General features: G+C 46.9%; 1 non-coding gene across 1 annotated transcript; it reads right to left on the reverse strand.

Moving 5' to 3' along the window:
* Window positions 1-12801: 12801 nt before the first annotated feature.
* trnak-uuu (transfer RNA lysine (anticodon UUU)) lies at window positions 12802-12873 on the reverse strand. The gene has a single exon. It is a non-coding gene; the product is annotated as a tRNA-Lys (tRNA).
* Window positions 12874-17545: the final 4672 nt, after the last annotated feature.

Genomic DNA, 17545 nt, shown 5'->3' on the forward strand with positions numbered 1-17545 from the left:
GTTGGTCGAACTGTGATTTCACTCTGAATAGACGCCATGTGGCCCACCTTCGCTCTGCTGGGTCGACACAGTAAGTAAACGTGGGTCTCTATTCGTATCAGTCTCTTGTCTTCTCCATGTAATTCTGCACATTGTTACTTTAAACATGACCACCGAATTCCCGTTTGCGTCTAATGAATCTGCCTCTTTGTCAGTGTCAGTTAGGGATTTACTGACCCCAACCACTCCCTGGACGAAAGCGTTCTTCCTAATGTCACTTTTGGTTCTTTTCCTCATGACTTTGAAGCTCTTTCAGTTGTGGGAGCATTTTGACGACATCACTTTCTCTGTCGAGACGTCGCATGACTTGGAAAGCTTCAATCGGGCCAGATTTCAAACTTCTGTTCTCCGAAGAGAGCTGTCCCAAATTTCCAATCGACTCTCATCGCTGACAGCCCTCAAACACCGCACCACTCACGTCAACCTATTCAACGGTATCGCCAATCATTTCACTTCGCTGCTTTGATTAGATGAGATTAGATTACTTACAGTCCCATTAGTACGCCAGGGAGCCCAACCTCGTTTAACGAAGGTGCTTTTTGAGAAAATTAAGCAGGCACTTTTGCATGAAACGCGGGCTCGTCGGGGATTTGAACCCGGGATCTCGCGCACGTCTGCCTCGACGAAGACCCAAAGCCAGAATCATACCACTAGACCACCGAGCCACACAACAGGTACCCCTGCGCCCCCACTCTACCTCTTGAACCAGCTGAGTCTTGCTCAGAGTGAAATATCGTTGACATTGAACTGGCTGGGGCTGTTTTCTCTGGAACGTCGGAGGCTGAAGGGTGAATTTATGGAGGTTTACAAAATTATGAGGGGCATGGAGAGGATAAATAAGCAAAGTCTATTCCCTGGAGTCGGGGAGTCAAGAACTAGAGGGCATAGATTTAGGGTGAGAAGGGAAAAATATAAAAGAGACCTAAGGGGCAACTTTTTCACGCAGAGGGTGGTGCGTGCATGGAATGAGCTGCCAGAGAAAGTAGCGGAGGCTGGTACAATTGCAACATTTAAGAGGCGTTTGGATGGATATATGAATAGGAAGGGTTTGGAGGTATAAGGGCCGGGTGCTGGCAGGTGGGACTAGATTGGGATATCTGATCGGCATTGACGGGTTGGACCGAAGGGTCTGTTTCCATGCTATACATCTCTATGACTCTATGAACAGCTGCTTCTCATTCTGTCTCTCTGCTGCCGTCCCCAGGAACCGGGCCCTCTCTACTGGCAGAAAATTAAACCTTTTTCTTTCTAAACGTTTCTCTGACACCCGAGTGACCAGTGACAAGCATTGCCCTCCTCAACATAGAGTACAGGGAACAGGAGAAGACCCCGCAGACCTCCACAAGTCTGTCATCTCAACTGTGCATACTGGGCCTGTGTATCAATGTGAAATATTTACGTCGAAGTTTTTTGGGAAGCAGATGAGAAGGCGAGGTGCACAACAGTGCGCCGTTATACGGGAAAGCTGCTCAAGACGACATTGAGTGAATAGGAAAGATGGTTTCCCTTCTGGGTTATGCTCCCATCACGCACCGGCAGACATATTGCCGACAAGCTAATATTAACTCTGTCTAAATTGCCACATTCTGTTTTTACGAACCGTCATTTCACTCAGAAGCACAATTTACCTGCTCCCTCCTGAATTTCCTCCCAGATCGAACATACCTTCCAGGTGAAGCAGCACTTGACCTGCACATTTGCCGCAACCTAGTCTACTGCATTCGCTCGTCCTCCTGACTTTAAAGCTCTGCCGAATCACAATAGATCCTTTCAGGCATGGGAGCATTTTCACAGCATTATTTCCTGTTTCTGGGCCCCTACTAACTTGGAAAATTTCGGTTCTCCGAGGAGAGCTCGCCCAATTTTTCAAGCTGCCTTTATTGCTGACATTCCTCAAACACCGCACCACTCACGTCAACCTGTTCAAATCGATCTCCAACCATTTCACTTCCCTGTTTTCTGCCCCATTCGTACTCCAGGCAGCCCAACCTCGTTTCACGAAGGTACTTTTTGAGAAAGTTAATGGGGCATTTTTGCACAAATCAAGTTAAGAGACGCAGCCTCATCTGGGATGTGAATCCAGGACCGCGCACAAGTCTGCACAGTTAAAGACTCGACCTGAGAGTCATGCCATAAGACCAACAAGCCAAACAGCGGCTATTGCCCCACCCACCACACACCTCTTGAGCCAGCTGAGACTTGCTTAGTGTGAAATACATTTGACATTGCTCTAAGAATTGCAAGTGACGAAGAGTTTCCAGAACTGCTGCTTCTCATTGTGTCTCCCTGCTGCTGTTTGTCCCGTCCACTATTTCGAAACTTATCTCTGACACCCGAGTGGCCAGTGACAAGCATTGCCCTCCTCAACATAGGATACAGAGAACAGGAGACCACTCAGAGGTTGTCACCTCAACTGTGCACATTGGGCCAGTATATCATTGTGAAATACTTATGTCGAAGCTTTTTTGGGAAGCGGAAGAGAAGGCAAGGTGCAGAACAGAGTGCCGTTATACGGAAAAGCTGCTAAAGACGACGTTGAATAAATAGGAGACAATGGTTTCTCTTTTGGGTTATGGTCTCAACACGCACGCGTTGTGCCATTCTCCCGCATTGCTCGGCAGTTTTTCCAGAGAAGTATTCAGCTTTTCATCTGGCGTGTGGCAGGCACGTTTGAGAATGACGTCAAAAGATCTTCACTGCTGTCGTGTCATATGCTGTCGTGCAAAAATAAACTCTGTCTGAATTCCCACATTCTGTTTTTATAACTGTGATTTCGCTCAGAATCAGTAATTTTCAAAACTCGCAATATTCAAACTTTAACAAAGTGCTCATAGAAATGATTGGTGAACACCTGGAAGAAATTCTTCCAAACTTACCTGGGGAATTTCGCTTTGAGGGGTCTTGAACTTCAAGTGAAAGGAACGGAAGTTTGCCTCGAGGCTGTTTAATGTGGAGATGTGTTCTCCATGTAAACTGGTCGTTGTTGACCATCCCATTGCTTCCCTATTCAGGGCTGCCTGACCCCCAGGGAGGTTTACTTGTAGCAACTGGAGTGAATCCAGAGAGGGAGCAGATTCTGCAAAGGTGCTCAAATACTTTCTATCTCTCTTTTAGGTATTTTCCTTGTGTATTCCCTCAGTTTGGCACGTATGCAGTTTGCACCCTGGAAAATGATTGCTTTTTTCCTCATGTTCACAATTAAAAGTATAGTTTCTCATGGAACTGAGCCGCATTGAAAGGATTGGCATATTGATTTAAATGTGTACGCGTATTTAGTTTTAGACTAGATTAGATTAGATTTGAATGAAGTTTTCCTCGAAACACACCTAAGCCTATCTGGCTGTATGAGGGATTTCAGGTTTCTGTGTGCTGGGTATTATGTGATCAGCAGGCATCTGGCAAACTACAGGAACTGCCACCCATGTTATGTTAGTTTAAGTGTACTGCCAATGATCCCTTATTTTGTGATTTTTTGTGCAGGAAGACGTGCCGAAAGAAATCTGAAAACAAATGATACATCAACTTCTGACAGAGCCACTTGATTCACTGGGACTTGAATATCAGCAGGCATTACAATCAAGAAGACATGGTTGCTTTTGTTTGCTTGAAAGAGTTTGGACACTGGTGCGGCAGGAAGAATACTGAGACACCGAGTGAGGGAGATTCAGTGCGCTGACTGTGAAAAGTGCTTCATCCCATTTACTCAGCTTGGAGGAATCAAAATCTCACCCCTCCCGGTGGGGAGAGACAATGTCCCCGTTCTGATTGTAATTTCAAACCCAGACCAACATAAGGAAAGCTCTCCCAATGGGGAAACTGTGGAAATGTGGGGACTGAGGGAAAGAATTCCCTTCCCCATCCGTGCTGGAATCCCACAGACGCATTCACACCGGGGAGAGGCCATTCACCTGCTCGGTGTGCAGGAAGGGGTTCAGTCGGATCAGCCATCTGGAGATGCACGAGTGGGTCCACAAGGGAGAGACGCCATTCACGTGCCCCATGTACGGGAGGGCGTTCACTCAGTCAGCTGCACTGCTGACCCACCAGTGGGTCCACACCGGAGAGAGGCCGTTCACCTGCTGTCAGTGCCGGAAGGGCTTCACCTGCTCCTCCCACCTGGGGAGGCACCAGCGCGTTCACGTGCCATCACAGGGGGCGGGAAGGAGCGATGGCCGAGCGCCGCAAACAACCCAGCTCTGGGGACTCTCAGGTTCGAATCCCGTCGCGGCAGATGGCAGAATTGGGATTCGGTCAGTAATCTGGACTTCAGAATCTAAGGATGAAACCATTTTCAGAGGGCAAAAACCCATCTGATTCACTCATGTCCTTTTCAATGATGGAAACTGCCATTGCGGGAAAGGATTCACTCAGTCGTCCCAGCTGCATGCTTTACCCGGCTGTACGAAGGATCCAGTTACAAAGGGACAACTCAACTGACCAATAATAAAGAAAGTGTGGTGGGGGGAGTGGGGGTGAGTGCGTGCACTTTGAGCTTGAGGTGCTTTTTTTTAAATAAAAGCTACTTTTTGTACGCCTTGTGATGTGGAGATCTGAAGCTGTAAGAAAGTTGGGTCGCAGTAAAGGTTACCTGAACTTACCGCCAGGCTTAAACTCTCATTGAAAGCTGTGAGATCCAACAGCTTCTCATTTCTTTCAGCCATCAGCACCGAGTTTCCAATGTCGTGTCTCAGAAGGAGCAGTGAATGAGTAGCTAGTATTGTTCGAAATTGTAAATTTGTCAGGACTGCAGGTTTATTGTTTCATTGGCATTGCAAAGTTTACTGGCAACAGTGGGAGGTGTGGGCTGTATTCACTGGAAACAAAGTTTTAAAATGACACAAACACCAGGGTATCGTCCAACAGGTTTATTTGGAAGCACTAGGTTTTGGAGCGCTGTTCCTTCATCAGGTAGCTGTTGAGTAGGATGGTAAGACACAGAATATATAGCAATAAATTATCGTGTCATGCAACATAAATGATATATTGAAGAAACCTGTGAAGTCTTTCATCTTTTAAAATGGGTTGCAGATTTCGGTTCATTAATCTGTAAATCCCAGAACTTCTTTTTAGTAAAATTCTCCAGGTAACTTAATGTTTTATAAAGGGAGGTGACACCTCAGGTCAGACAACGCATGAGAGCTGTGAGGTTAGAGTCTTTCTGTATCCAGGTCCTGAGTCAGACTGGTTCAATTTCCAAATATATAATCCTGCAAATGCAATTCACCCCAAAGACTTCTATGTGCGAGTGCATGCATGAGACAGAGCGTCTGTGTGTGTGCGTGTGCATGCTGAGTAAAGTGTGCGTGTGATGGAGTATAATTGTGTGAGAAGGTGTGTGCATGGATGTGAGTGTGAGGGGTGTATCAATGTGTGTCTGAGAGAGAGCCTGTCTATCAGAGAGGGTCTGCATGACCGTGTGAGTACTTGAGTGTGTGTGTGTGTGTGTGTGTATGTGTGTTTGTGTGTGTGTGTGAGAGAGAGAGTTTGTGTGTGTATTGTGTAGCTAGGTCTCCTGTAGTGAGACATGATCCAAGGTCTCAGCTGAGGTCATTCTCGTGTGTTCCAAACTTGTTATCAGCCTCTGCTCTTCCACTAGAAATGATTAAGCAGTTAAGCAGTTTCACAACACACACTGGAGAGGTAAAGGTGAAGGGCTTATGTCTGAAACGTTGATTCTCCTGCTCCTTGGATGCTGCCTGACCTGCTGTGCTTTTTCAACACCACACTCTCGACTCTGATCTCCAGCATCTGCAGTTCTCACTTTCTCCTCATGGGCGAGGTGGGACTTGTCTTTTATTCACTCATTCACTCCTCCAGCCTGTCCTTGGATTTGGACTAACTGTGCATATATCAATGCAAGTTTCAGAAAGATTTCTACAGCTTGTTTTTTTTAAGAAAAGAACATTCTTCCAGACTTTAACAACGTTTCTGAATATACGATTTTAGCTATTCTCAATTTTAAAAATCAGTCATTTCTCGCACACCCTGTTTCCCAGGTAGAATCGTCACCACCTATTCTCTCTCTCTCCTTAAAAGGGTTTGATACAGCGATCAAAGAGGGCTGAGGCACCAGAAAGGAGGGGGAGGGGCGCTGGTGGGGGTGGAGAAGGGAGAGAAATTGAGAGGGGTCAGAGGTTGGGGGGTAGAGAAGGACTGGTGTTCAGAGGGTTATGGGGAGAGAATGGGGGTGCAGTGTGGGGAGAGAGAATAGGCAGGGGGCAGTGGGTGGGGAGAAAATGGACGGGGGGCAGAGTGTGAAGAGAGAGACAGCACAATCCTACCTTCCCCAGAACTGGTATCAGTGTCCAACGAACGAACCCACTCCTCCCACAGCAGACTTCGGGCAATCATTTCTCAATATACGCGTGGCAAAGGCAGTGGAATCATATCATCCCTACAGGCCATTCACACCGACCTTCCCAACAGCATCCCATCCAGACCCACTCGATTATGCTCCAGCTATGCAATTCCACATAGCTATTTCCTGATGAAGGGTTTTGCTGGAAACGTCGATTCTCCTGCACCTCGCACGCTGCCTGACCTGCTGTGGTTTTTCAGACACACTCTCGACCCTAATCTCCAGCATCTACAGTCGTCACTTTCGCCCTTTCGGGGGTGAATGTTCTATGAGGAGAAAGTGAGGTCTGCAGATGCTGGAGCAGAGCTGAAAACGTGTTGCTGGAAAAGCGCAGAAGGTCAGGCAGCATCCAGGGAACAGGAGAATCGACGTTTCGGGCATAAGCCTTTCTTCAGGAATGAGGAAAGTTTGTCCAGAAGGCAATGATAAAAGGTAGGGAGAATGGACTTGGGGGAGGGGCGTCGGAAATGTGATAGGTGGAAAGAGGTCAAGGTGAGGGTGAATGTTCTATGCCGAGTCTTTTGAATCTCTTCAAATCTTTCCTCCTCACCCTAAACCTGTACCCTCTAGTTTTGGAACACCTTTACCCTGGGGTAAAGGCAGGAACGTTGAGCAGCCAGACAAAATGCAAAAGGAATAAAACGTCGAGGCACAGTGAAAAAAAAAAACAGTTCGGTAAAAAAAATGGTGTTGGCATTTTTCTCTCGTATTCGCATTTGGACACTTGAAATTTGTCATGATCTGGAGGTGCCCGTGTTGGACTGGGGTGTACAAAGCTAAAAATCACACAACACCAGGTTACAGTCCAATCGGCTTGTTTAGAAACACTTCGCTGTCGGAGCGTGGCTCCTTCATCAGGTGGTTGTGGAAAAAAGGCCCTGACCTTGCGGTTGCCTGCCACTTTAACACATCACCCTGTTCCCTGGCCAACATCTCTGTCTCAGGCTTGCAGCAGTGTTCTAGCTCCCGAGGAAAGAACAACACCTCATTTTCCACTTGGAGACCTTACAGCCCTCCGGTCTTCAATATCGAGTTCCATAACTTTAGGGCCTGAACTCCCCCATGTCCGTGACCCTTACCACACAAACGACTCCTTGTTATCACCTCGTCTGCTATGACACACTACGTATTGTTAGCCGCTAACAGTCTCCATTAACAGTTATTTGCCCTCCCACGCGGATCGTTATTCACTCCTACGTCCTTCCTATTGTTCTCTCTCTGAGCTGGCGGCAAACACAGCAATGTACATCGGAGACACTGAGCCAGCTGAAGTACATTCCACATTGCTCCAAGAATTGCAAGCAGCAAAGCGTTTCCAGAACATCTGCTTGTCATTCTGTCCCCGGGGCGCTGATATTTGTCTCATCCCCAGGAACTGGACTACCTCCACTGGTGGATAATTAAACCATTTTATTTCTACTTGCACGTTGTTCTGGGGGTTGGGACGGGATGCAGGATGGGGTGCGGGTAGAGTCCATTCGCTCTTCTGCTCTCTCTCTCTCTCTCTCTGAAACCCTTGGGGTGAGAGGTCTCAGTTACGTTAATGCGGGGAACATGAACAACTTTGATTGTGAACTTTCTCCAAGGGTCTGTTATTGGAGAGATAGAAAGATGCTGTTCTGGCAGGACAGAAAGAAATGGACACCGAGGACTCCTCGCCCAGGCAAATTCACATTGTTGTGCAGCGTTCTTGGTGTTCAGAAATCGTCTTCACGCAGCAATCTTACGGAAAGTCTATTGCAAAGTGGGCATCGCTTTCTTTGCTGCGACCGCGCAGCAGTTAACATCTGAGCCCCAAGTGCCCCAGATGAAGAGAATCCGAGTGAAACCTTCACTCACTGAGAGTCATCCCCACGGCCCTGAGCTGAGGGACTGCAGGCAGTCCAACACGGAAGGGACGGTTAAAAATGAACCAGTTTTGCTCCCTCAGCCTCTCTGTCCCAGAGACAGGCAGTGGGATGGCATAAACACGTAGCATCATTCTCGCGCAGACAGAAGCCGTTCAGCCCATCGAGTCCACGGCGACTGTCTGTCACTTGTCTCTCTCTCTGAGGTTATTCACAATCGGTGGTATCCGTCCTAATAGTAGGGGACTATGTCGGAGTCGTGATGCGGTTTCTGACATGCTTGTCATTCTCGTCTGAACCAGGGTGGCGAATTACTGCAAGGAATGGACGAAACCGCAAGGCATGTGTTTCAACTTTACCAGCTGGTTGGCATCACAGAGAACTGGATTTGCGATTCGGTTCAGAGAAAACAGACGAAGGACAGAAAACCACTGAGACCTCTAAAATCACGCCACTTGAATTGACGAGTGCATCGATATGCGACATTTGGTCAGTAGATGCAAAGGCAGCTCACAGAAGAGAGCACCGATCTTAAGGTGATCTTACTCGAGAGTAAGATGGAACAATAGCAGAGGACGGTTTCGATCCATCGACCTCTGGGTTATGCGTCCAGCACGCTCCCGCTGCGCTACTCTGCTGCCGCACGCACCGTCCCTTCCACAGAACACTTCCGGTTTTCGTCTGGCACGCGGCAGGCACGTTCGAGCGAGATGTCAAATACCTCCACTGCTGTCGTGTAATATGCTGTTTCGCAGACGTATGGAGGCTGTGTAAATATAAACTTATTTCCAAATTCCCACATTCTATTGGTCGAACTGTGATTTCACACTGAATCACAACATGTGTCACAGCGCAGATGGAGGCCATGCGGCCCACCTTCGCTCTGCTGGTTCTACACTAAAGTAAACGTGTGTCTCTGTTCGTTTCATTCTCTCGCCTTCTCAGCGTAAATCTGCACATCTGAACGTGACCACCGAATTCCCTTTTGTGCCCATTGAATCTTACTCTTTGTCAATGACAGACAGGGACTTACTGACCCTAACCACTCCCTGTACGAAAACGTTCCTCCTAATGTCACTTTTACTTCTTTTCCTCGTGACTTTAAAATTCTGCCGAATTTTTGAGGTAGAGGTAAACAGCCAAAGATAATCACCGTCACTGCTTCCCTTCCATCGACTCAACTTTGCGAAACAGTATCTTTCACTGGCAAATAAAACACTTTTGTCCTCAGGTGCCTGCTTCATTTTGACCACGACTTCACGCCCCTCACTGTTCTAGTCTCATTTCCAAACACTTGGCTCATATCCTCAAAAGCAGCTCTGCGGGTATCTGCTTGTTCCTCCCTGACAGGCAGTGGGTTGCAGATTCCCGACCAGTCCCAATGTGATTGAAATATTTCAACCCCTCCACTGGTTTGCATCTTTAAAAAAGCCGTGGAGCAATCTCCCTTTCCTTTTGACGACAGTTCTCAACTGCAGTCGGCAGGGTTCACAACTGCGTGGGGAAACCGCAATGGATTTCATGTCTATCGCATTCACCACTCGGCCCACCAATACAGAACCATACTAACAGCTTCATTTCCCAGATCTCTCTGCCTGTGGAGCTGAGAAAGAGTGAATCATTGCAGAGTTTGTTTGAATCCAATCATTTCACAGGTTTCGAAAGGGTTAAATATCTGCACATGGCGAATCTGAAAGATGAAATGGACGTTCAGTTAAAAAGAAATACAGAAATTGCAGGAGCAACTTAGCAGGTCAGGTAGCATCTGTAGAAAGAGAATCAGAGACAACATTTCAGTACTTTTTTTTTCCTCATCCAGGTGCAGCCAAACCTACTGAGTTGCTCCAGCAGTTTCGCTTTCTGTCTCGGACTGTCAGCATCCGCAGTCCTTTACGTTAGAAATTCAATCAATTCAGAAACCCCTTTGTGCTTCCTCAGTGGAAACGATTTCCGTTTGGGAAACATTTTCCTGACACCATTAAAAACGCGCAACTTTGCGGCCAAGAAAGCGGCAGGAGCGTGAACAACAAACACGTCGGCCCTGCGTAGTCTTGAACCATGAACCGTCAGTTTAGGAGCCGAACGCGCTGACCAATTGCGCCACAGAGACAGGCCCGAGCATCACGAGCACAGTCTCGTTGAGGAAGCTACTATTCAATTCATAATTCAACCTGCCCCGCCCAGAATTACCATTGTCTTCTATCAGTTCAAACACAGCGAATACTGCAGAAAGCCAACGGGTCGAGCTGCATCTGTGGAAAGGTAAACAGAGCCGACGTTTTGAGTGTGTTACGGTTTTTGTTCAGAACTTAGTGTTTTGCCTATTCCCGAAGTTGGTCCAGGTCTGTGTCTCAATTGGCAAACACATGGCAAGTGCAGTGCCGCAATGTGAAGTTATCGCCTTGCCTGTTTAAAAAAAAGCAGTGCATTGTTTAAATGGTGATATATTGGAATGTGGAGAAAGTGAGGACTAGAGGTGAAAGTCGAAAAATGTGGCACTGGAAAAGCAGAACAGGTCAGGTAGCATCTGAGGAGCAGGACAGTGAACGTTTCGGACACAAGCCCTTCATCAGGAATGATGTATGGATGTACAAAGGGGTCTCAGAGTCCCTCCACACCAGTCAATGCCAGTTGTCGGGCAGATGCAGCAGGCAATGAGCGAGGCAAGTGGTATATTACTAGGAGGAATTCAGTTCAGAAGTGGGTCATTGAACATATTCAAGGCTAAATTCATCTGAGTTTTGAACAACAAAGAAGTGGATGGTTATGGGGTGGAGGTAAGAAAATGGTTTTAAGACCAGTACAGGTCGGTCACAGAGTATGACAGCACTGAACAGACCCTTCATCCACCTAGTCCATGCTGAGTATGTTCTCAAACTAAACTCGTCCCACCTACCAGTGTTTGGCCCATAAACCTTCGAACCTTTCATATTCATGTACTTATCGAAATGTCTTTTAAACGTTGTAACTGTACGTGTATAAAATCATGAGGGGTATGGATAGGATAAATAGACAAAGTCTTTTCCCAGGGGTGGGGGAGTCCAGAACGAGAGAGCATGGGTTTAGCATTAGAGGGAAAAGATAAAAAAGAGATCTAAGGGGCAACGTTTTCACGCAGAGGATTGTACGTTTATTGAATGGAAGTGGTGAAGTCTAGTACGATTGCAAAATTTAAAAGGCATTTGGTTAGGTATATGAATAGGAAGGGTTTGGAGGGATATGGGGCCGTGTGCTGTCAGGTGGGTCGAGATTGGGTTGGGATAGTTGGTCAGCATGGACAAGTTGGACCAAACAGTCTGTTTCTGTGCTGTACATCTCTGTGACTCTATGACTTCTTCTGGACATTCATTCTGCACTCAGACCACTCTCTTAAAAACGATCCTTGTTCTGTCTTTATAAAATCTTTCTCTACTCACCTCAAAATATTTGCTCCCTGATCCTGAAACCCCCAGCTGAGGGAAATGACACCTGCTGTTCACCTCATCCGTATCCCTCATGATTTTATAATCCTCTATATGCAGTGTTTAGGGGCTCATTGAAATAATGTCCTGATGCAGCTTCGTTTGTGGGTGTTGGGATGATTGCTTCTGTGGTTAAGCACTTGGTTTGCGTGTGTTGTTTTTCTGTAGACGCTAGTTTGAAGTTCACTGTTGACTGTTCGCTCTACTGTGACATCTAAGAATGGCACTTTGTTGTTGTTCTCCTCCTCTTCAAACCAGGAGCCCCCCTCAGGCCTTAGTCTCACTACTTGGAACACCAATATACAGACTCATCAAAGGCCTCCACTGAAGACTAAAACACCAAGTCGAAGATTCACGCCACTCCATTTATTCCATCCAAGAATTCCTGAACACCAAAGAACTAAGTTAGAAGAGGATGGAATAATGATATCCTTTGACATAACAGCCCTGTTCACATCCATTAACATCAACGTGGCCAAAGAAAACTGGAGACACTACTCGAAGAACCAAAGACATAAACACAGCACCAACTTCATCAGCAAAGATAGCACTGTCAACCTCGTGTAACTGTGCCTTAACCACCCACTTCATATTCAGTAACAAGCCTCAAACAAATCAACGAAACACCCATGAAACCACCAGTATCATGATTCCGAGCAGAAGCAATAATGCAGAGTCTCAAACCAACAGCCCTTCCAACGATCCAACTCAAACTTTGTTGTCCGCCACAGTGATGACACGTTTGTCATCAAAAAATGAAGTAAATTAGAGGAAACCTACAACACCATCAACAATATCCTTCCTGGCATACAAATTCACAAAAGAGGAGAACAACAACAAAGTGCCATTTCGAGATGTCACAGTAGAACGAACAGTCAATGGTAAATTCAAAACAGCGTCTACAGGAAAACAACACACACGAACCAAGTACTTAGTTACAGAAGAAATGATCCCTACACATACAAACAAGCCTGAATCAGGACACTATTTCAACGAGGCAATACACACTGCAGGAGCCAGTAACGACGAAGACCAATAAGGAACTGTGCAGCGCATTTCAGGAGAATGGGTAGGCAAAAGATCCACAGAGAAATACTTCCCTGACCGGGAATCAAACCCGGGCCGCAGCGGAAAAAGCGCCGAATCCTAACCACTAGACCACCAGGGAGACAGCAGGGCTGCCTCACAGCTCTAATGTAAATTGCTTCCCTGCCTGGAAATCGAACCTGGGCCACGATCATGAGAAGGCTTCCACCAATGTCATTGCTTGTATCCATTGCTCCCGATGCGGTCTCCTCTACATTGGGGAGACTGGAGACTCCTCGCAGAGTCAAGTCACAGCGCTTGAGGGAACATCTCCAGGACACCCGCACCAATCAACCCCATCACCCTCTGGCCCAACATTTCAACCCCCCTCCCACTCTGCCGAGAACATGCAGGTCCTGGGCCTCCTCCATCGCCGCTCACTCCCCACCCGATGCCTGAAGGAAGAACGCCCCACCTTTCGCCTCGGATAAATCAACCCCAGGACATCAATGTGGACTTCACCAGTTTCCTCATTTCCCCTCCCCCCACCTTACCTCAGTTCCAACCTTCCAGCTCAGCGCTGTGCACATGACCTGTCCTACCTGCCAATCTCCCTTCTCAACTGTTCGCTCCACCCTCCTCTCTGACCTGTCACCTCCATCCCCACCCCCATTCACCTATTGTACTCTTTGCTACCTTCGGCCCAGCACCCCCCAATTTATCTCGCCATCCCTGGAAGCGTCCTGCCTCTATTCCTGATGAAGGGCTTAAGCCCGAAATGTCGATTTTCCTGCTCCTCGGAAGCTGTCTGACCTGCTGTGCCTTTCCAGTACCACTCTGATCTAAACTCTGGATTCCAGCATCTGCAGTCCCCACTTTTGCCGACCCAATAAACCCAGTGTGACGATTTCACATCAACAAACTGACACTAGCAGACACAACGTCTGCAGAAACCCTAGCCACATTATTTTACATTAAAGACATCTGTGAAATGATTTCCAGATAACTCAACCCTCTCAGCATTAAACAACGGCTAGTGAACCTGAAATACCCTATACAAACAACCCGCAAACGAATGTTATTTACAAAATACCATACAAGGAAATACATGAACTCTGCCGCACAGTTCTCTGTGGCAAGAAATGCTGGGATGAGATAAGGAAGATTTTTTCAGCCAAAACGAATCGGCACTAACTGGACAGCCATTTAAAATCAACGCTGTCAGGCCAGGATGGAAGACTGGAAGGGATAATCAGTTTTCTTATTTCCTGAAGATTTACAAAGCTGAGACTGGGTTTTGGTGTTTGTTCCCTTTCCACTCCCAGGAGCCGCAGTGGTTGGGGCGGTGAGTTGGGGAAAGTGAAATGTGCCCGTGAGCAGCGTGTGGGGCTCTTTCAGCTTCCCCTCCTCTGACAGCGCTGTGACGTGACTCTGATGTTCTCAGGGACACTTACTGACGCGAGACAGTGAAAAGAGTCTCGTTCCTGCAGATCATGAATTGAAACCGCATGCCGGCTTCAGGACAATGAGAAAGATTAATTGGGGTGTGTGAAGAAGCTGTGAGCTGCATTTCAAACATGTAGGTGGAGTCAGATGCGTCATCCATTGCGCCCCTGGCACTGTGCGTACCTGACGCCGCCATGCTGCAGAGTTCTGACGTTATACGGACATGCGCAGCAATGGGAACATTCACAAGGTGAACAGCCAAAGATAATCACCATCACTGCTTCCCTTCCATCGACCCAACTTTGTGAAGCAGTATCTTTCACTGGCAAATAAAACACCATTGTCCTCAGTTGCCTGCCTCATTTCGACCACGACTTCACGCCCCTCACTGTTCTCGTCTCATTTCCAAACACTTGGCTCATATCCTCAAAAGCAGCTCTGGGGATATCTGCTTGTTCCACCCTGACAGGCAGTGGGTTGCAGATTCGCCGATCAGTCCCAAAGTGATTGAAATATTTAAACCCCTCCACTGATTTGCATCTTTAAAAAACCGTGGAACAATCTCCCTTTCTTTCTGACGGTAGTTCTCAACTGTAGTCGGCATGGTTCACACCTGCGTGGGGAACCCGCAATGGATTTCATGTCCATCGCATTCACCACTCTGCCCACCAATACAGAACCACACTGACAGCTTCATTTCGCAGGTCTCTCTGCCTGTGGAGCTGAGAAAGAGTAAATCATTGCAGAGTTTGCTTGAATCCAATCACTTCACAGTTTTCGAAAGGGTTAAATATCTGCAAATGGCGATTCTGGGTGTTTCATCCCGAAAGATGAAATGGACGTTCAGTTAAAAGCAAAACCAGAAATTGCAGGAGCAACTCAGCAGGTCAGGCAGCATCTGTAGAAAGAGAATCAGAGACATTTCAGAACTTTTTTTTCCTCATCCAGGAACATCCAAAACTACTGAGTTGCTCCAGCAGTTTCGCTTTCTGTCTCGGACAGTCAGCATCCGCATTACTTTACGTTAGAAATTCAATCAATTCAGAAACCCCTTTGTGCTTCCTCAGTGGAAAAGATTTCCGTTTGGGAAACATTTTCCTGACACCATTAAAAACGCGCATCTTTGCAGCCAAGAAAGCAGTAGGAGCGTGAACAGCAAACGCCCCGTCGCCGGGTGGTCTCGAACCACCAACCTTTCAGTTAACAGCCGAACGCGCTGACCAATTGCGCCACAGAGACAGGTCCGCCCATCGTCCGCACAGTCTCGTTGAGGAAGCTACTATTCAATTAATAATTTAACCTTCCCGCCCAGAATTACCATTGTCTTCTGTCAGTTCAAACACGGCGAATACTGCAGAAAGCCAACGGGTCGAGCTGCATCCGTGGAAAGGTAAACAGAGCCGACGTTTTGAGTGTGCTACCGTTTTTGTTCAGAACTCAGTGTTTTGCCTCTTCCAGGTCTGTATCTCAATTGGCAAACACATGGCAAGTGCAGTGCCGCAATGTGAAGTTATAGCCTTGGCTGTTTAAAAAAAAGCAGTGCATTGTTTAAATGGTGATATATTGGAATGTGGAGAAAGTGAGGACTAGAGGTGAAAGTGGAAAAATGTGGCACTGGAAAAGCAGAACAGGTCAGGCAGCATCTGAGGAGCAGGACAGTGAACGTTTCGGGCACAAGCCCTTCATCAGGAATGATGTGTGGATGTATAAAGGGGTGTCAGAGTCCCTCCATTCCAGTCAATGCCAGTTGTCGGGCAGATGCAGCAGGCAATGAGCGAGGCAAGTGGTATATTACGAAGAGGAAATCAGTTCAGAAGTGGGGTCATTGAACATATTCAAGGCTAAATTCATCTGAGTTTTGAACAACAAAGAAGTGGATTGTTATGGGGGGATGTAAGAAAATGGTTTTAAGACCAGTACAGGTCAGTCACAGAGTATGACAGCACTGAACAGACCCTTCATCCAACTCGTCCATGCTGAGTATGTTCTCAAACTAAACTCGTCCCACCTACCAGTGTTTGCCCATAAACCTTCGAACCTTTCATATTCATGTACTTATCCAAACGTTGTAACTCTGCGTGTATAAAATCATGAGGGGTATGGATAGGATAAATAGACAAAGTCTTTTTCCCTGGGGTGGGGGAGTCCAGTACGAGAGGGCATGGGTTTAGCATTAGAGGGGAAAGATACAAAAGAGATCTAAGGGGCAACGTTTTCACGCAGAGGATTGTACGTTTATTGAATGAACTGCCAGAGGAAGTGGTGAAGTCTAGTACGATTGCAACATTTAAAAGGCATTTGGTTAGGTGTATGAATAGGAAGGGTTTGGAGGGATATGTGGCCGTGCGCTGTCAGGTGGGACTAGATTGTTTTGGGATAGTTGGTCGGCATGGACAAGTTGGACCAAACAGTCTGTTTCTGTGCTGTACATCTCTATGACTCTATGACTTCTTCTGGACATTCATTCTGCACTCAGACCACTCTCTTAAAAAACGATCCTTGTCCTGTCTTTATAAAATCTTTCTCTACTCACCTCAAAATATTTGCTCCCTGATCCTGAAACCCCCAGCTGAGGGAAAGGACACCTCCTGTTCACCTCATCCGTATCCCTCATGATTTTATAATCCTCTATATGCATTGTTTAGGGGCTCATTGAAATAATGTCCTGATGCAGCTTCGTTTGTGGGTGTTGGGATGATTGCTTCTGTGGTTTAGCACTTGGTTTGCGTGTGTTGTTTTTCTGTAGACGCTAGTTTGAAGTTCACTGTTGAGTGTTCGCTCTACTGTGACATCTAAGAATGGCACTTTGTTGTTGTTCTCCTCCTCTTCAAACCAGGAGCCCCCCTCAGGCCATAGTCTCACTACTTGGAACACCAACATACAGACTCATCAAAGGCCTCCACTGAAGTCTAAAACACCAAGTCGAAGATTCACGCCACTCCATTTATTCCATCCAAGAATTCCTGAACACCAAAGAACTAAGTTAGAAGAGGATGGAATAATGATGTCCTTTGACATAACAGCCCTGTTCACATCCATTAACATCAAAGTTGAAACTTTATTGCTGGAACAGCACAGCAGGTCAGGCAGCATCCAGGGAACAGGAGATTCGAAGTTTCGGGCACAGGTCCTTCTTCAGGAATCATTCCTGAAGAAGGGCCTGTGCCCGAAACTTCGAATCTCCTGTTCCCTGGATGCTGCCTGACCTGCTGCGCTGTTCCAGCAATAAAGTTTCAACTTTGATCTCCAGCATCTGCAGACCCCACTTTCTCCTCAAAGAAAACTGGAACACTACTCGAAGAACCAAAGACATAAACACAGCACCAACTTCATCAGCAAAGATAGCACTATCCAGCTCGTGGAACTGT

This window comes from Chiloscyllium plagiosum, unplaced genomic scaffold (genome assembly GCF_037043375.1).
Source record: "Chiloscyllium plagiosum isolate Xiang-an unplaced genomic scaffold, Cpla_swu_hap1 HiC_scaffold_27, whole genome shotgun sequence".
NCBI lineage: Eukaryota > Metazoa > Chordata > Chondrichthyes > Orectolobiformes > Hemiscylliidae > Chiloscyllium > Chiloscyllium plagiosum.